Genomic DNA, 21,535 nt, shown 5'->3' with positions numbered 1-21,535 from the left:
AAATATGATAAAGTTAGAATGTTAACTATGTTCCCAGGCAACATAGCTTATAGTAAAGTGATCCGTGAGTAGCAAATGCCACCTTGACTGGGAAAACAATAACGATCTGAAAACGAGCCATGGCCTGGAGCTTCTCTGAGTGTCATAATTCTTGTAATTGGACCTGTCTCTTTGGGGACCTGGAAGTTACATTTTTGAAGTTGTTACAAGAGACATTGGCTCCTTTAGGTTATTTGGCTTCTAAGCCAAGTAAGCTTTTGTATTCACTTAATATAGGTATCGTCTCCTTGCATGTTACTGATATTCTAAATGAATGCAGCAAGTCCAACTCTCACTAAAGGAAAATAATTAACACTACTCTGATGGCAAGACATATTTCCTATCTTATGTTATTCTAAGTTAATCTCTTGCCAAGTGTGGTCTATGGAAATTTTGTAGCTGGAGTTAGATGAAAACCTTTTGTTGGTCATTGCAATGAGAAAGAAATAATTATACAATCTTCTCTATCATCATGTAGGGAACAAACTTTATTCTGGGTTGTTTACAATACTGTTTAGTGATTATCTTTTATTTATAAGTGTGACATTTCCTCTAAATTACAAATTTATCAAAAATAAAAAGGAATCTTAATAAAATTAATTAAAAATTATGTATAAATATAGAATTTAATTAAATCTCAAAGTAAACAGAACTAACAATTGAATCAAATATTTAGCTAGACTATTTGTTTATTAGTCTAGAAAGTAATTTCTTGGTAAATCTGATTAGGGAAAAAGAAAACTTTTACATATAAATACAGATAGAGGAAATGGTATCAGCAACATGAAGGCATAGGAGGTCTTCTCATAGAAACCACAGTTTGGCAGCCATCCATGAACAAAGTACCTTCGTGGGAGGTTTGGGATCCTGGTTGTGTAACTGTGGCAGAATCTAAACTGTGGCTTCCAGGAGACAGGTTGCTCTCAGTGATTGGCTGCATTCGTAAAAGCAGCCTGTCTCCCTGAGGACTTGACTCCACTACTACAAAGTAGAAGATAAAGATGCCCATTCTCACCACTTGTATTCAACAAGGTACTTTGAAGTCCTAGCCAAAGCAATTATACAGGAAAAAGAAATAAAAATATCCAAATCAGAAAGGAAGAAGTCAAATTGTCTCTGCTTACAGATGATGAGATCATATATGTAGAAATTCTTAAAGACTAAACAACAATGAAAAAGCGGTTAGAACTAATATAGCAAAACAGTAAAGTTGTAGAATATAAAATCAGCACACAAAACTCAGTGGCATTTCTATACACAAACAATGAACTCTCTGAAAAGGAAATTAAGAAAAAATGACATTTATAATAACAATGAGAAGAAAAAAATACTTAGGAAGAAATGTAACCAAAGAGGTGAAAGATTTATATACTGAAAATTACAGAACAGTGAGGAAGGAAATAGAGAAGGCATAGATAAATGGGAAGAAATCTTATGTTCATGCATTAGAAGAATTAATATTGTTAAAATGCCCATACTACCCATAGTGATCTACAGATTTAATGCAATCCCTATGAAAATTCCAACGGCATTCTTTACAGAAATAGAAAAAACAATCCTAAAACTTACATGTAGCGCAAAGACCCCAGATAGTTAAAGCAATCTTGAGCAAGAAGAACAAAGCTGGAGGCATCATGCTTTCTGATTTCAAAATATGATACAAAAAGCTACAGTAATCAAAACAATATGGTACTGGAATGAAAACAGACAATTAGATCAATGGAACAGAACAGAAATATCAGAAATAAGTCTATGTATTTACAGTCAATTGGTTGTCTATAAGAGTTCCAAGAACATCCAGTGAGGAAAGGATAGTCTGTTCAATAATAAGTGATAGGAAAATTGGATGCTTGCATGTAGAAGAGTGAAATTAGACTTCTATCTCACACCATACACAAAAAATCAACTCAAAATGGATTAAAACTTTAAATGTAAGACCTAAAACTTAAAACTCTTAGAAGGAAACATAGGAAGAAAGTGTCTTAACAGTAACTTGGGAAATAATTTTTGGATATGAGACAACCAAAAGTCAGACAACAAATGCAAAATTAGATAAATGAGATTTCATCAAATTAGAAAGCTTCTGCATAGAAAATGAAATAATCAACTGAGTGACAAAAGCAAGCTATAGAATGGAACAAAATGTATGCAAACCAGATATCTGATAAGGGATTCATATCCAAAATATATAAGAAACTCTTAAAACTCAATGGCAAAAAGGTAACCCAATTAAAAGATGGAAAAAGGACATTTCTCAGAAGAAGACATATGAAGGACCAAAAGATATACGAAAAAGTGCTCAACATTATTGGTCATCAGGTCATCAGGGAAATGCAAATAAAAACCACAGTGAGAGATATCATCTCAAACCTTTTAGAATGTCTNGAACAAACAGAGGACTGATGGGTGTGGGGGGAGAGAGGTGATGGGCATGGAGGAGGGCACTTGTGGGGATGAGCACTGGTTGTTATATGGAAACCAACTTGACAATAAACTATATTAAAAAAAGAATGTCTATTATGAAAAAGACATAACAAGTGTTGGTGAGGATGTGGACAAAAGAGAATTCTTGTATACTGTTGGTGGGAGTGTGAATTGGTACAACTATTATGGAGGTTCCCTCCCCCAAATTAAAAGTAGAACTATAATATGATCCAACAATCTCAATTCTGGGTATATATCCAAAGGAAATGAAACCAGTATCTCAAAGAGATATCTATACTCTCATGTTCATTGCAATATTATGCACAATAGCCAAGATAGAAGAAGAACATAAATGTGAACAGAGGAATGGATAAAGAAATATACAATGAAATATTATTCATCCTCACAAAAGAAGAATACTCTGACATATGCAACAACATGGATGGGCCTAGAGGACATTGTGCCATGTGAAATAAGTCAGACACAGAAAAAGAAATACTGCATGAACTCATATTTGTGTAGAATCTAAAATGGTTGAACTTACAGAAGCACAGAGTAGAATGGTGATTGCCAGAGGGTGGGGGTGGGGGGTGGAGGAAATGAAGAGATGTTGGCAAAAGGACACAAGTTCCAGCAATGCAAGATTAGTAAGTTCTGGAGGTTTAACGTACAACATGGTGACTATAGTACAGAAACTGATGGGTGGGTGCATGTTGAGTATAGTTTACTGTGTACTTGAAATTTGCTAAAAGGATAAATCTTAACTATTCTTATGACCAGAAAAAATAAAGGCAATGATTTGAGGTGATGGCTATATTATAGCTTTATTGTGATCATCACAGTGTATCAAAACATCCATTTGTACACCTCAAATATATAGTACAACTTTGTGGTCAGCTATACCTCAACAAAGCAAAAAAAAAATACAGATAGTTAAAAACTGGAAATAAATTATTCATAAGGAGTAAAAAGTAGTATGTAATATTCTACAGGAATAAAATTGAAATATCAATAACTTTGAAAATTTCATGGGAAAAGAGAAATTATCAAATTTTCTCAAGCGGCAGTAACTTTCCTAGCACAGAGAAAGAGCTAAATAAAGATGATACTAAAATATGAGAAACAGCCATAAATTTGAGTGCTTTTCTCCTTGAAATATCAGCAAAATGATTTTAATGATATAATAAAAGAATAATCTAGTATTATTAAACAGAAAAAAAATAACACTGATTTGGTATTAGGAAGGTTACTAGGATAATCTATCTTACAAATGAGGCTTTATCAAATTTTTAAACAATCTTTAGAAGACACCAAGAAGACATTTGACAAAATTGAAAATCATTATAATCTATCTACCTACATACTTGCCTAATAAAATCAGAACAAAAAGATTCCTGCTTAACAAGGCATAGAATAACTACCTCAAAGAAGTAGCGAAGAATGCCTACTATTACACCCCAAACTTAACATCGTTGTTATTATTATAGCCTATGAAATAAGGAAGGAAACAAAAATCTGATTTCAAGGTATCATAATGAAATTACCATTATTTGATGACATAGTTATGAGACCCATAAGAATCACATTTTAGAAAACAATTTTTAAAAACTTTAGAAAAATAAAGATTTCACCAGAGATTGGCTATAAATAAATATATACCAATCAATTACTTTTCTATTAATACATCAATAAGAGAAAAGACATAACTTTAGTAAAAATATCCTCTTACAGTAAATATAAATGCCTGGAATAAATTTAACAACAAATGAAAAGGGGCTATATAAAGAAAACTTCAACACTTGACTGAAATAGACTTGAACTTGTTTCTAGATAAAACATAACATATTCCAAAAAGAATAGATGTATAATTGCAAAATAAATGACAATTTTCCCCAGGATTTTTGATGTTTAATGCAACCTAAATAAAATGTTAAAAGAATGTTTAGGACTTATTTAAATCTTTGCATATTTAATTGGGAGAAATCAGATGATAAAAGCAAAGACATTTAAAAATTTTTTTTAACATTTATTCATTTTTGAGAGAGAGAGAGAGAAAGAGTGTGAGCAGAGGAGGAGCAGAGAAAGAGAGAGAGAGGGTGACACAGAATCCGAAGCGGGCTCCAGGTTCTCAGCTATCATCACAGAGCCCATACACAGGGCTTGAAACCCATGAACTGTGAGATCATGACCTGAGCTGAAGTTGGACACCTAACTGACTGATCCACCCAGGTGCCCTGAAAAAAAAAATTGAAAATAAAAAATGAAGAGTGCCTGGGTGGCTCAGTAGGTTAAGCATTCAACTTCAACTTCAGTCATGATCTCACAGTTCATGAGTTTGAGCCCTGCTTTGGGCTCTGTGCAGACAGCTCAGAGCCTGGAGCCCGTTTCAGATTCTGTGTCTCCTTCTCTCTCTGTCCCTCTCCCACTGGCGCTCTGTCTCTCTCTGTCTCTCAAAAATGAATAAATGTTAAAAAAAAAAATCAAGAAAATAAAAATGATTGGAGGGGCACGTGAGTGGCTCAGTTGGTTAAGCCTCAGACTCTTGATTTTGGCTCAGGTCATGATCTCACTGTGAGACTGAGCCTTGTGCTGGGCTCTGCACTGACAGCGTGGAGCTTGCTTGGGATTCTCTCTCTCCCTCTCTGTCTCTCCCCTGTTTTCTGTCTCTCTCTCCCCTCTTTCTCTCTCAAAATAAATAAACTTAAAAAGAATGATTGGAGACTTAGGATATCAAGTAGTAAAACATGTAATTTGGCTTAAAAATAAAATAGTACAGGATTTGTTTGAGAATAGAAAATCAGTGGAATAGACAAAAGAAACCTACAAAACTGATAAAAGTATGTAAATATTATATATGATCTGTATTACAAGGGCCATAATTCAGATTAGTGTGGAAATATGAAATATTTTAAAAATGGTAGTGAAACAGGTGATTATTTCAAAAAGGTCAATATTAGAGTAACACCAAAATCAAAATAAATTCCTATAGTATAACAAACTAATTATAATGAAAAAAGAATTTAAGTTTTTAAAAAATCCCACAAAGTTAGAAGAATATGTAAGAATGTATTTTTTTCTGATATTGGAATAAGAGTGAAATATGTAAACATAAAAGGAAGAAAATATAAGCAAATATTTGATACATTTAATTACTGCCTTTTTAATATATTTGCTTAGACCAGGTCAACATTAGATATTTAATGAAAAGCTTCATGAAATATAGTCTAAAACCTATAGACTCGTTTACTGTGCTCAGTGAATACTTACCATCTTTTGTTAGGGGTGAACCCCAATCAAACTATGAGATGCTAAAATAGAGATAAAAATTATTTCCTTGAAAAAAATTATTCAATGCAATAAATCAATTCAGTTCAATTTAATTCAATCTTGACAGTTTAAATTTAAGTTAAAACATTGTGAAATGTTTATTTTTGAGAGAGACAGAGCGCAAGTGGGGAGGGGCAGAGAGCGAGAGACAGAATCCAAAGCAGGCTCCAGGCTCTGAGCTCTCCGCACAGAGCCCAACGGAGGGCTAGAAATCATGAACTGTGGGATCATGACCTGAGCTGAAGTTGGATGCTTAACTGACTGAGCCGCCCAGGCACCCCAAATACATTTTTAAAAAATAAAAACAGGGGGCGCCTGGGTGGCTTAGTCGGTTAAGGGTCCGACTTTCGCTTAGGTCATGATCTCGCGGTTCATGGGTTCGAGCCCGTCGGGCTCTGTGCTGACTCCCGGAGCCTGGAGCCTGTTTCGGAGTCTGTGACTCCCTCTCTCTCTGACCCTCCCTTGCTCAGGCTGTCTCTCTCTCTCTCTCTCCTAGAAATAAATAAAACATTAAAAAAAATAAAAACGGAGTAATATAATCAGGAAAAGTTTTATATATATGAAGTTTGATGTATTCATAAAAACTAACAGATTCTTGGAGTGTTGGTATGGGAAAGAGGAAAATATTTGCTTAGATTTCCTCTACACTGATTATTCATACTTGCAGGCTTATACCATATATACTCAGAGGCAGGGTTATATTCGTATCCCATAGCCCTTCCTCCCCTTTTCTGATTTTTGCACTAATTAATGTAGGGTGGAAAACGAATTTTCCCTTTACTCTTTGGAGTTCTTAGGTGAGACCCCTGTAATAAAAGACAGATGAACAAGAGGAAAACAAAGAGAAGTTTATCAACATGTCATACCTCATGTATACAAGGGATATACCCTGGGAAAAATGAGTATCTCAAAGAGCTGATTTTAGAGTTCAGGATTAAAAGCCATCTAAACCGAAAAGGAGAGGGAGGAAGTAGGCCTTTTATGGAAGAGTAAATCATATTTATGAAAGATGAATGGTTTTTGGTAGAAAGGTAAGTGTGATCTTTTGTGACAAAGTTTGTCTAGATGTGGTATTCACTTCTAGTTTCTTCTCCTGTGATGAAAGTCATTTCCTGTTGATGAAACTCCCAGGGAGGGGATTTATGACACTTGATTTCCTTTTTGAGGATTTATCTTTAAGTAACAAAGGGTTGTTTAGAGAAAGCCTCTCCCTGCATTTGCTGTTTTTCAAGTGCTTACAGTTCAAAATCATCAATATACTAAGGTAGTATATTTAGGGGTGGCATATTCTGTTACCTTTAATTGCCAACTTTCCTATCTACTTTTAGCTTCCTGGGTCTAAACCTACAAAGTAACCGAGATAGCAGTGACCCTGAAACCTCCTCTAACAAGCTACTTTGATTTCTGCTATTCTCTTCTTTCAAACAGCCACTCTGGACTCCTGGATTCTGTTGCACTTCCTTATAACCCTCAAGGGACCTCCCCAGTTGGGGACATATTGCTTTGTTATTAGAGAAGTGTTCTAGCATTGCTGTTACTGCTTTGTGAACTGTAAAGTTCCAATTAAATATATATTAACATTATCATTGCCATTATATACGTGTTTCTAATAATTCTAATGTTACAAAGCATCATGGATTCATTTTTAAAAGAGAACCATTAAAACAGTATGATTATAGCCTGTAGCAATACCAATGAAATGTTGCATAGTAACCCAAACCATTTTAGCTTTTAAAAATATCTCTGTTTTTTCTTTTTTTTTCATCTACTAAAACATACAATCAGGGTCCTTTGGATGGTTTTTCGCGATTAGGTTAAAACCATCTAGAAAATATGCGGCAACAAAACCTAAAGTCACTTTTCAACAATAACAATTGAAGGTTTGGAACTTTTCAATCCATCTGACCAGGTAATGGATATTATTTAAAAATTTTCAACTAATCTTTGTTCTTGAAGTCATGTTTGGATAAGCAGCTACATAGCACACATTGACTTATTTACCTGGGGATTCCATGCCAAGTGAGTGCTTCATACCCTTTTAAACAGAAGGCAAAAGTGCATCCAGAAGCTTTATACCATCACATTCCAGGCCCCATTTATGCGAAAGGGAAAAGAATCCAAAATGGCATCTACCTCCAATACTGTCAATCTCTGGTCCCTAAAATAAAGATACCAGAATGCTGTGGGGATTAATGGAGGCTAATGCTCAACACCTATGTTCTTATAGTGGCACCAAGATGCCAACAGCCTCGATGGATTTCTCACTGCTGAGATAACACAAGGGTTTATTTCATTTCCATAGTGTAATTAAAGTAATATTTCTTTGAATTCCACTTTACTCACAATCATTATGCAATAACTTGAAGATCCTGAAGGGATCTGCAAGGAATACAAAGGTAAGACTTTGGCTCTTGCCTTCAAGCTGCTTGCAACTCAGTAGTGGAGATAAATCAAGTACTACTTGCTATAACACAAAGCATATGATGGTATGTATCATAAACAAAGCCTGAAATGTTAAAGTGATTTAAATAAAGGGAAATTGATTTTCCTCAGGGGAATCAGCACAGCCTGCTTAAATATTCTGGTAACTGAATTTGTTGTACAAGAAAACCCTAAATATTTAAGTTCCTTTGTTTCGTGCCTAATTAAACACAAGTATTCTTTGGAAATCATTTTCTTGTTCATGCACGGTCTTTGAACATTCTAGTTTTCTGCAATTTTCCATCTATCAATTGAAGAACTATCAATATTCAATGTTATTTTCTCAAGTATTTGCCTTTCTTTCCAAGTAAAGTGAAGGATGGGAAAAATGTATTTTCAAAACCTGCAACTGTGCTCCTCATGTTTTGGATTATGGCATAGTCCTTTTCTTCTGTAAAATACTCTTGTCCTGAATGCCCCAGGTCTGACACCTCTATCATGACCTAATGCTAAAAACACTTTGCTTTTCAATTCATTAGGCAGCTCTCTCTTATAATAATTTCAGAAGCCCACACAACAAACAAATAGACTTTCACTACCGGTTATCTCAATGACTTTGGTTTTAACTGGGAAGCCAGATTCATTCTCACACAAATCTTTAATTCATAAAATTTCTTAAAATCTCACGTCAAAATCTATAGCTACTGAGATACATCAAAGATAATCTTTTTTTTTTTTTTTTTTTTTTTACTAGAAACATCAATGGGACAATTACGGAAAGATGACATTTAAACCAAAGGGTAAGATGAGAGATCCCTTCACTGAAGGGATATCTGTCCTCTGTCCTCCATTTCTTCCTCATGTTAATAGCTAACATTTATAAAGCATTTTTTCCATTCTTAAAATATGTCGTTTACACATAAGATTATTTGTTCTTTACAACACTGTGAGGCAGCTGATATTATGATGCCTAACTCAGATGTGGTAATGGAACTTGTTCTAAGTGTTATCAATGACTAGATTTGAAACTTGAACTCAATTCATCTTTTTTCACTACATTAAAGGTCAGTGTCTGGGAGATACTTGCTATAGAAATTGAAAAATATGTGACCTTTCCCTCTCTCTTCCTCTTCTGGGATTCCTATGATATGGATATTGTTCCATTTGATCGTATCGCTGAGCTCTCGAACTCTTCTTTCATGTTCCTGGATCAGTTTATCTCTTTTTTTCTTGGTTTCCTCTTTTTCTATAATTGTGTCTTCTAAATCACTTATTCTCCTTTCTGCCTCTTCAATCCGTACATTGGACGCCTCCAGTTTACTATCTATCTCATTTATTGCATTTTTTATCATCATAACTATTTTTAAGCTCCATATTGTTTGTATCCATAGTTTCTCTGATGTCCTCCATGCTTTTTTCAAGCCTAGCGATTAAATATGTGAGATATGGTAGCCTTTGCCTTCAAGGAAAAGCCTACCTAGTTTGGAAAATAATATTTATGTAAATAAAAATAATGCACCATAGTATAAAGAAAGAGCCATGAAAAGGATGCAACTTCTTTAATGTTGTGTGATCAAACTACTAAGATAAATAAAAGTTAAGCTTTTACAAAACAGGTTGCTTATTACTCACCCATTAAAAAGAATGAAATCTTGCCATTTGTAGAATGTAACTTCTTTAATGCTATGTAATCACACTATTAAGATAAATAAAATTTAAGCTTTTAAAAAACAAGTTGCTTATTACTCACCCATACAAAAAGAATGAAATCTTACCATTTGCAGTGATAAGGACGGAGCTAGAGAGTATTATGCTAAGTGAAATAAGTTAGAGAAAGACAAATACCATATGATTTCATTCATATATGGAATTTAAGAAACAAAACAGATGAACGCAGGGAAGAGGGGAAAAAAAGGTAAACCAGACTTTTCAAAAAAGTTTATTTACTTATTTTTGAGACACAGAATGAGTGAGAGAGGGGCAGAGAAAGAGAGGGAGACAGAGAATCCCAAGCCCAGGCTCTTTGCTGTCAGGGAAGAGCCTTATGTGGGGCTCATGAGGGGCTCAAACTCATGAACTGTGAAATCATGACCTGAGCCCAAATCAAGAGCTTCATGCTTGATCAATTGAGCTATTCAGGTGCCCACACAGACTCTTAACCATAAATGACAAACTGAGGGTTGCTGGAGGGATGTGGGTGGGGAGATGTGTTAAACGAGTGATGGGGATTAAGGAGGGCACTTGTGATGAGCACTGGGTATTGTATGTAAGTGATGAATCATGAAATCCTACACCTGAAACTAATATAACACTACTATATGTTAACTAACTGGAATTTAATAAAAACGTGGAAGAAAAAAATAAAACTTTTCAACTAAAGAATTATTGAGATGAATGAATATCTGGTTTATATGATTTTGGACCCTGAAGCCTGCTGATTTTGTAGCTATTGCTATCTAAGTATTTCAAGTTTTCAGGATTAAAACCAAAGCAGAGTTTTCTAAATTTAAAATAAAGGCTGCAGGATGGAAATTTATTGTTTTTGCTCACAAAATAAAAACCAAAAGTCCTGAGAACAACGTGGGGGAAATAAATTCTAGCTTTGCACACCAAGCTGCTAACTTCTTTACAATTTAAACTAATGGTGAGTAGGGGATAAAGTGATTGTGAGTTACAGGCGCAAAGAGTTATGATTAACCCAGAATCGATCTATTGTGGGCCTTATAATTCATTGCCCACATAAGTCCTTAAGATGGGATAGCTTTAATATTTATGACATATGGTTCTAGGTGGTGGCCTCTCCCACTTTGAACAAATTAATAATTTAGCATCATTCATCATTTCATCTGAATTTATCTAGCAAAATAAATCATGCCCAAGTCCATATTTTAGTGCTTAAGACTGACTTTTAAAATATATATGGCTTTGTTTACTGCTGCCTTAATTGGTAGTCTACTATATTTTACCCGTTATTATTTTGAAATTTGAATTTGTGCTCCAAGATAGTCATCACAGGGCATAGATTTTCACAAGAAAGCTATGAATGTGTTTAAAATAAACATCAGCTATTTATAAAATGTATTTTTTTAACCTAGAAAAGCAGCAGTAAATTTACGTATAAATTTTATCTTTGTGTCTCTTTTTCGAGGCCACTGGAATACTAATTTTTTCAACTTTATTAAAGCATTCTGGGAATGTGAAAAACTAAGCACAGCTAACTTCTCCACTGACAAATTTCTCTTCAAACAAATAGCTACTAGGGTCTAGAAGACAGAAGGCTACTAAGGCTTGGAGTTCCAGGTAATTCTGTGTGTAGGGAAAAACGGATACATCTCTCCTTCAGGCAGGGTGAGTACCTGAGAAAAGCAGCAGAACCTCCAGACAAGGCAATTAAGAAACTAAGTTTGGGGGAATGCTTTTTTCACACTTTGGATTTAAAATTTCTCTGCCTTCTTTCCTTAGATATTTGTCCCCGTGAATATGTCTGTTCTGCTGCCTTTATTTAAACTTTTTTTTAATATTTATTTTTGAGAGAGAGACAGAGACAGAGCATGAGTAGGAGAGGAGCAGAGAGAGAAGGACGCAAAGAATCCAAAGCAGGCTCCAGGCTCTGAGCTGTCAGCACAGAGCCTAACATGGGGCTTGAACTCACAAACTGTGAGATCACGACCTGAGCAAAAGTCAGACACACAGCTGATTGAGCCACCCAGGCACCCCTGTTCTGCTGCCTTTAAATTGGCCAGGAAGGAGTTGAATAGGTGGGCACAGATCAGCCCTCATGGAGCCTGAGACAGGGCAGAAGACTAGAGAGCCCCAGCTTCCTCCAGGCTCCTCAGGAGGGAGATCTGTGAACCACTTTCTTCTATTCTACTGGCCTATATGGAGAGGGGACATTTCAATTTCTGTAGCAAGACTGACAATCCCTAGGATCATCCAACAATCAGATTTGAGTCCCTGTAAACTGACAAACAAAAAGGACAACCCATAGAATAAGTGCTACAAGTAGAACACATTCTGGGAAAATAGCACTGGCACTAGTAAGACTTTAATTTTAAGAGAAAAATAAGAGTATTTAACCAGAATTGTGAGTCTAAAAAGACTGCCATGGCTACAAACTAGCAAGCAAACCTCAGTTTCTCAACCCCAAAACTGAACAGATGAAATGAAGGAGAAAATGCTCATAGGTCCCACTGGCTCACATGGGAGGACAAGGATGACAACTGTCTCAGGTGGCCTGGGATGCCCCAGTCGGAGCACTGGAAGGTCCTTCCTAAGGACTTCAAGGGGAGCCTCCTGAGGGGGGAGAGCCCAGGTTTTTGGCGATGGTACAGAAAATTGGTTGTGGTGAGGTACAGAATCCATACCACAGCTTAAAAGATAGGCACTTGTGGGGATGAGCACTGGGTGTTATATGGAAACCAACTTGACAATAAACTATTTGTAAAAAAAAAAATTAAAAAAAAATGATAGGGGCTGCAAGTGATGAGTTTTGTAGCAGACAGATATGACATGGATTATCTGCATCCTGCTGTCACCATCACTATTCTTGCCCCTGACTGCTGGTGTTGGCAACTGTGACATGCCATTCACAATAATCCATCATCCAGTGCTGTATCCTTGCAAGTGGGGAGATGTAAGTGTGCTACTTAAGTGTCCCGTAATCGTGATTGTTAACAGCCCTTTGCCTGGGGATTGATTGTTGTTCTTGGCATCAAGATGATGATCATTGAATTTCTAACATTGTAAAAACTGTGATCATTTTTTTCTAAGAGTTCGGATGATGAAAACGAGAACGATTATCCTACTAATACCAGCATGACCCAGACATCCATGAGAGAGAAAGCTGAATGACTGTTATTTTATTATGGATGGAAAGACACAAATGAGTGGATTAGTGAGGTAAATAACCAAACCACCATACTGCATAATATGCAGAAACGAATTGGGAATTGAATATGATGGAAAAGGAAATGAGAAAGCATATTACAGAGACTGAATCTTCCAAGTTGGGGACGAGACAGGCAATACTTACAAACCAATAGAAAATTTTTTGTGTCTTCCAAAAGGCACCAATGCTCATTTGAGGGCAGCAACTGCTAAATTAGTTTGGGCATAGCAAAAAAAACAAACACACCTTATTGAATTGTTCCCCCTACAGTCCTCTAAAATGGGGTAAATCTAGGTTTTCTGATTCTGAGGTTGCAATTAAAATGTACTGTGGTAAACAAAAGGAGGAAATTTTGATAACAGATCAGCTGAGACTCTGTAGTATAGAGCTGATTCTTTTGGACTTTACCTGAGTGATCGATATGTTTTCTACAGTAAAGTTAGGGGTCACATAGTGGCAACAATAAAAATGATCACCCTAGCTCTTAGGTGTTTTGATTTAAAAAGTGTAGTGTCAAATCATTTTCTTAATTTCTATGAATATTTTTAATAAGACTTCAGGGGCACCTGAGTGGCTCAGTCGGTTAAGCATCTGACTTTGGCTCATGTCATGATCTCACAGTTCGTGGGTTCAAGCCCCGCACAGGGCTCTGTGCTGACAGCTCAGAGCTTGGAGTCTGCTTCAGATTCCGTGTCTCCCTTGCCTGGCTCTGTGGCGCAGTGGATAGCGCATTGGACTTCTAGACAGATTTCCTGTCTCCCACTCTCTCTGCCCCTCCTCTGCTCATGCTCTGTCTCTCTCTCCCTCAAAAATAGAACATTAAATTTTTCTTTAAAATTAAAAAAATAAAAATAAAACTGCATAAAAATAAACAAAAGTTGACTGATAATTTGCCCAAATACAAAGACTTTAAATGTAAATTTTGTCAAATTTCATTCTGTAGCTAAACTTCTTATTAAAGAAAATTAAAAGATCTTATCTGTGAAATATTCCATATACCTTGTATATAACACTGCAGAAAGGGGGCATGCTTTCCTTACCTGTGATAGTGAAGCTTTCATTATTTAAAGTTTTGATCACTTTTCCGTTTTGTCAAAATGTGAGAAGGACTTATGAGAATATACTTAATAGAAATGGAAGGAGATGGCCTTCTTATACATATGCGTATAAGTTGGTTATTATTTTTTCAAATATTAGATGGCCATAAAGTAACATATTCTAAGTGTGTAAGAAAGAAGAATGTTCTCTACTTTGGAAATATATTGAGGATAACAATGAAGAAAAATATTACAGTGAAAGAGAAATTTCTATGCTGCTTTTTCCAAAACTGTTTGATGATTGTTTGGAAGAAACCATAGTGTGCATGGAAAAAGATGAACTGATCGCCCTTGAGTTATTCAATTTTATGTGTAGATTATGACAAAAACTTACAGAGAAAAAAATGACACATTTTTTGAAATAAGACTACTTCAGAATAATAATTAATAATAATAATAAGAAGAATAAGAAGAAGACAAAGAAGAAGGTCACCAGAAACCAGAAAAGGCAGTGAAGTTAGATAAGACTTTCTCAATCCAGCATTGATTTCACATGTTCAAATTACCTCTGTGCTTTAAAATCATTTTGCTAAGAAACAGGACTCTAACTTAGGATAAAGTAATGAATGAGAAAAAGCTGATCTTTAGTTTTTATTTTTTTGATGTTTATTTATTTTCGAGAGAGAGAGAGAGACAGAGCATAAGTAGGGTAGAGACAGAGAGAGAGGGAAACACAGACTCTGAAGCAGGCTCCAGGCCCTGAGCCTGATGCAGGGCTTGAATTCATGAACCGTGAGATCATGACCTGAGCCGAAGTCGGTTGCTTAACCAACTGAACCACCCAGGCACCCCAAAAAGTTGGTCTTTTAGAAGCAAGCTTGTAGAATCAAAGTGTATGGAAAGCCAGCACTTGATTCCTACAAGTTAACACACTTGCTATTGCTAATAATTTTTAACTTCTAAGTATTCCATACTCAAACATTTTTTTAAAATGTTTATTCAATTTTGAGAGAAAGAGAGAGACACACACACACACAGACATGAGTGGAGGAGAGGCAGAGAGAGAGAGAGAGAGAGAGAGACAGAATCCAAAGCAGGCTCCAGACTCTGAGGTGTCACCACAGAGTCCGATGAGAGGTTCGAACTCACAAACCATGGGATCATGACCTGAGCCGAAGTGGATGCTAAACTGACTGAGCCACCAAGGCTCCCCTCATGCTCAAACATTTTTGTTAACAGCATATTTAGATTGATATCATCCCATTGGAATGACACCAGAATCAGTATAACGTGGGTTAGATAAGAGCAGAGTCGCAAGTCAAAGTGAATTTTATGTTTAGTTAATATTTGGTTTTACCACTCTTTGAAAGAAGGATGTCCTAAAGGTTGCAGGCAATTCAGAGAAGTATTATTAGAAAGGGAAACAGAAAGAGTAAAATCATTACATGGTATTAAGGGACCGTATAAAGGGAAAGAAATGTGCCATTGTTGTACTAAATATAGTTCGTTTAATTATATGTTGAAATATACTTATATTTAATTAGTATTTATGTATTTGTTTCCCTTTTGAAAAGTCTTGGCCTTATGTGTCTTAAATATAGTTAAAAATTTAGATCCCTAATACAGAGTTTAAAAAAGAACAAAAATAACTGCTTTACCAGAGGACAAAAAGAAAACTTATTAAAATACTGTTATATTTTATAACATATATTATTTTTTTAATTAGTAACTATCAGTTACTACTATTTGACAGTTAACTAGTCCTATTGTTGTTTTGTTTAAACAAAAGCATTTTTTAATAAGCAATAAATGATACAGAATAATATATATTTCCCAGTAAAGGTCTATTTTCATGTTTTTATGTTGAAGTAATAATAAATGTATATAATTATTATATGTTTTTGGTGTGGTATAGCTGTGTTCTGGGTTGTCTAAAAACGTAATCAATATATTAATAAATATTTTTGGCATAATTAGCTATCTGTTTGTAAGAAAATAAAATCAAACCTTTTTTTAACCTCCTAAAATAACTTCCAATTGGATTAATAGTTCAAAATAAAATAGTAAAAGCTCTGCGAGAAAAAATAGGGGAGCATATGGCATATATGTTAGGAAGGACTTTTTAACCAATATATAAAATCCAGNTAATGAAAGCAATATCCAAACTCACTAGTGATTAGGTGAATACAAAATTAGATAACAGGAGGCTACTACTTTATATCTATTGGTCTGACAACATTTTAATATATTGCTGGTGGAGATGCATTGGAAAGTGTATTCTCACACATTGCTAGTGGAAATGGAAAAATGTTACAGTCTTTTTCAAAAGTAACATCAGTTCAAATTTAAAAAATGTAGATGACTTTTGGCCCAGGAATTCCATTCCAGGAATATATCCAAGAGAAATAAAATTTTAGATTAATGTACAAGGATTCTCAGCATATCATTGTTCATTGTGACATCACATTGGAAATAGTGGTAATGTTCATCAATCATAAAATGATGATGTGTTCCTGCCATGAAACATTATGGAAATACTAAGAGGAATCTATTAGAGCAATTTCATGTGTCATGGAAGGATTTTTATGATGTACTTGCAGAATGAAAAAAAGCAAGGTGAGAAATTATTTATAATATAATCTNTATATATATATATATATACACACACACAGATGTATATATATATGTATATATATAATGTTATTAGAAATATATATACATATATAATGTTATTAGAAATGTTTAGAGGAAAATATGGAAGAACATAATATGTCCTGTTGGTTTTCTCTTGAGGATAGAAAAATATGGGTTACGGGTGGACGTATAAGAGGAGAGAAGAATGGGAGAAAGCCAAGCTGAAAAGTAAGAGGAAACCTAATGCTCTAAAAATGACATATATAGATACATTTATACTTTTATGAGAATTACATGCATGTGTAAATATGTAATTAAAGAAGTTTCTTTAACTAAGGTTTATTGAGATCTAATTTATATATAGTCAAGTTTGTCATTTTTAGGTATCTAGTAAGAAATACTGAATAAAAACCCTGAATATTTTTGTTTTATACTTAGAATTTTTAAATGAGATCATTAACATATATTGTTAAATAACAGGTTTTGAAACCTATGTTGATTTATAAGTATATAGGTACTAGGGTATTCATAATTCCATACTTACAATCCCTTTGCTTTCATAGCTTACTCATTTCTATTCATGCTGGGGGAGCCATTGACATACACTTAACTTTAAACTAAACAATATGTTGATAAAAAATCAGAATTCTATGTTAATACAAAATGCTAATAGCAGAGGTTTGGAAGAAATCCAACATGCATATATTAGAATTGCTAGGTCTTGCCAACTATCTGTCTACATTTCCCTTCCCCAACCACACTTTCCACTGGTGTGTGTGTACATATTCTAAAAGAACATTAAGTAGATAAATTACTTTTGAAACTATATTGTAAAACAAAATAAACCCTAAAACATACATCTCAGCTTTTATAAGTAGTCAACTTTCTCTCCAATTGGGTTTCCTTTTTGTGCTTTTGCTCATATTTCTTATACATAATTATAGTTTCTTAAACGGCTTACGTGCTTTTTTGCCCTTGTTCTTTGATACTCATTTTCTTTTGCTAGGAATGTTTCCCTATCCACTCTTTTCTTTCAGTCTTACTCTGATTGCCTGTTAGCTTCAACTTGTCCTAATCCTTTCAGAGTTGTGATTGGTTTAGAGGTCACTTCTTCCTAGAAGTTGTCTTTGACCTTCAGACTTAGTGTCCCTCCTATATGATGTGATTGTACCTTGTACATACTCTTAGCACACTGGATTATACTTGCCTCTTTTCATTTTGCTCAACCCCATGTAACTGGAAACTCCTAGAAGGCTGGGGCTGCTTCCTTCTTATTCGAGTACCATTGCCTCACCTGTGCCTAGCCTAGGGTCCAATATTATCAGGAGCAGGTACCTGATACATATTTCTTATTTAAGTAGCATTGCTTCATTTCCGTTCTTTTGATCATTAAGATCACCATACTTTGAACTTCCCATTCATTTAACAATCACTATATTCCAATTCTCCAGCATTGATAAGAAGGACCAAATAAGAACAGAAAGTTGTGACAGCTCAAAATTGCTGTCATGCACAAACAGATCACAGTGTCCTGTCCGGACAAAGGTGTGTGAATAAGGAAACATTATTACGTTAAAGCATCTTCTGTGAAGTAGTCTAGCTTCAGACTCCTCAAGTGGAAGTATGATTCAGACATCATTGTTCAGAGAATGTTTTGAAAGATTGGCAGTATTTATATCTGTGTTGTCAAATATGGTAGTCACTAGCCACATATGGCTGTTGAGCACTTGAATTGTGGCTACTGTGATTGACAAACTGAATTTTAAATTTTATTTAATTTTAATCCACTTACATTTAAATAATCACATGGCTAGTGGCTAAAATGGTGGCATCACTAATTAGAAGGTATTTGTTTCTGTGAAAGAGTATGACTTTGCACCCTTCTAGAATCATTTGAGAAATAGCTATTTTTGACCTATAACCATAGATGGCCTTGGATTTCTACTTAACTCCTTCATATGTATGTATTACAATTACTAGTTACTTCAAAAGCACCTTGAGGGCAGATAAGTTTTTCCAGACTCACTGCACAAATACTTAACTGAATTAATTGCTTCAAGAAGAACATTTATATGAAAGTTGAGGGAAAAATTCAGCACTTGACTATTGCTTAATACTAAAAATGCCTGTGTAATGCCACAATCCTTCCTGAAAAACAAAATGGGAAGATTTTCTAATAAAATGAAGTGCAAAATGAGTAAACTAACTCTTAGATTAAGACTCGGTGTTGGTGATATCACTCACTGCTAACGGCAGATTTTAAATTACTAAATTCAGCATTTTCACATTATAACTTTGTCATGTTGTGGAAACATGATGACATTTCAAGATGATGGTAGTTCACAGTCTATTACCCATTACAGAAGAGCATTAAAAAGGAATTTATATGGTGATCAGTTGTCACAATTCAGCACCACACCAACTTCTTGGGCCAGCAGTGAGAAAATAAAAGTGTAATCTTATAGGCTTATCCCTAATAATTTGGTTATCTAAAAAAAAGAATAGATTTTTTTTACAAAGAAGCTGGAGAACTAGTTTTTTCATCAATTTAGATAAAATTCTTTTTTTTTCTTGTTTTTTATTTATTTCTGAGAGAGAGAGAGAGAGAGACAGCATGAACAGGGGAGGATCAGAGAGAGAGGAAGACACAGAATCTGAAACAGGCTCCAGGCTCTGGGCTAGCTGTCAGAACAGAGCCCGACGCCGGGCCGGAACCTACGGACCAGGAGATAATGAGCTGAGCGAAGTTGACCACTTAACCGACTGAGCTACCCAGGCACCGCTAATTTGGATAAAATTCTATAAGTGACTTGAAGAACAGAGTACCATCACAAATGTTTATTTTATTTTATTTTTTTTTAATGTTTTATTTATTTCTAGGAGAGAGAGAGAGAGACAGCGTGAGTAGGGGAGGATCAGAGAGAGAGGGAGTCACCGACTGAAACAGGCTCCAGGCTCTGAGCTGGCAGTCAGCACAGAGCCTGACGCGGGGCTCGAACCCACGAACCGCGAGATCATGACCTAAGCGAAAGTCGGACGCTTAACCGACTAAGCCACCCAGGCGCCCCCCATCACAAATGTTTACAGACAGGCAAACAAAGGAAGAGCACAAATTTTGGTCAGAAATGAAACGGAATCCTAGTAAGCATTTTATAAGAAATACTTCTGAAGTTTCATTGAAGCTTCAAAAATATAGCCAAAGCTCATGTTTTGGTTGGTTTAATCTTGCACAGATTCAATTACTGTTCTTTCTTATAGATGAACTTTTGGAAACTACCAGCATGTAAAAACAATTCAGCACTTGGGGACCTGTGTTACAGAAATGCCTTAGCTAAAAAATGGCCCTTAGTTATTAGAGCAGTTTCCAATTTATTTTTATGTTTTTCTTAAAAAGTTTTTAATGTGTATTTATATTTGAGAGAGAGCACAAGCAGAGCAGGAGCAAACAGAGATGGAGACAGAAACTGAAGCAGGCTCCAGGCTCTAAGCTGTCAGCACAGAGTCAGATTTGGGGCTCAAACCCATGAACTGTGAGATCATGACCTGAGCCAAAGTCAGAGGCTTAACTGACTGAGCCACTCAGGCGCCCCAAACAGTTTCCAATTTATGAAAAGAATAAAGTATGGGGAAAGGAAATAAGTCTGAAAAATAAGAATGAAGAATAAGGCATGAAAATGGGACATGTTCCAGCATACCCACCTACCTATGGTATGATAGTATGATGATGATATACTGCGTGGGGGGGAGGGCTAAGTCAGGTACTTCCTAGAGTAGGTATATACTCTGTATATGCTACATAATCTAGCTATGCTGTATTTAATCCAAATCATTTAATCCAAATCGAACCATAATCATGCTATATTTAATCCAAATCCAATCCAAATATCAAATACCACAGTGCAACCACCTGTAGCATTTTTATTGACATAAACTTTACATATCATGAAAAGCACAAATCTTAAATGACTAATTCAGAAAGTTTTGATTAAAAATACACCTATGAATCCACCACCCCCGTTAAGATACAAAATATTTCCATTACCCTAGAAATTTTCCTTTCCCTCTTCCAATCAAACTTCATCACTGTTTGGATTTCTATCATCATAATAGGTCAGTTTTACCAGTTCTTGAAATTCACATAAATAAAACCAAATAGTTGTCCTCTTCTGTCTCTGGCTTTTTTTCAACATTACAATGGTTTTGAGATATATCCACATTGGTTTGTGATCAATAGTTCTTCCCTGAATATCTCTTGTAATATTGTGGCTTGAATAGACCATAATTTGTTTCCCTATTTCCCTGTTGTTGGCTATTTGGGTTGCTTCCTGTTCAGAGCTTTACAAATAAAGCTGTTGTAAACATGATTGTATACCTTTTATGGATGAAGTTTTCATCTCTCCTAGATAAATACCTAGGATTGGAACTGCTGGCTCATGGGCTAGGTATATGTTTAGTTTAGTAAGAAACTGCCAAATGGATTTTCTAAGTGGTCTCTAAACAGTTTATACTCTAATATCTGCCAGTTCTATTTGCTCTGCTTTCTTGCCAGTATTTGGTGTTGTTAGCCTTTTTAATTGTAGCCATCATAGTGGATGTGAAATGTAAATCATTGTGATTTACATTTTCCTGAAGACCAACAATGTTAATTAAGCATATTTTCATGTGTTTATTGGAAATTTGTATCTTTTGTGAAGTAACTCTTTTGAGTCTTTTGCTAATTTTTATTGTGTTGTCTTTTGATGACTGATTTTAGGAGTTCTTCATA

General features: G+C 35.2%; 1 protein-coding gene across 3 annotated transcripts in view; it reads right to left on the bottom strand.

The window, feature by feature from the left end:
• GRID2 (glutamate ionotropic receptor delta type subunit 2) overlaps window positions 1-21,535 on the bottom strand; it is a 1,445,111-nt gene that overhangs the window by 156,608 nt on the left and 1,266,968 nt on the right. The gene's annotated exons all lie outside the window — the stretch shown is intronic.

This window comes from Crocuta crocuta, unplaced genomic scaffold (assembly GCF_008692635.1).
Source record: "Crocuta crocuta isolate KB4526 unplaced genomic scaffold, BGI_CrCroc_1.0 scaffold83, whole genome shotgun sequence".
Lineage (NCBI taxonomy): Eukaryota > Metazoa > Chordata > Mammalia > Carnivora > Hyaenidae > Crocuta > Crocuta crocuta.
This window is presented reverse-complemented; position numbering and strand designations above follow the sequence as displayed.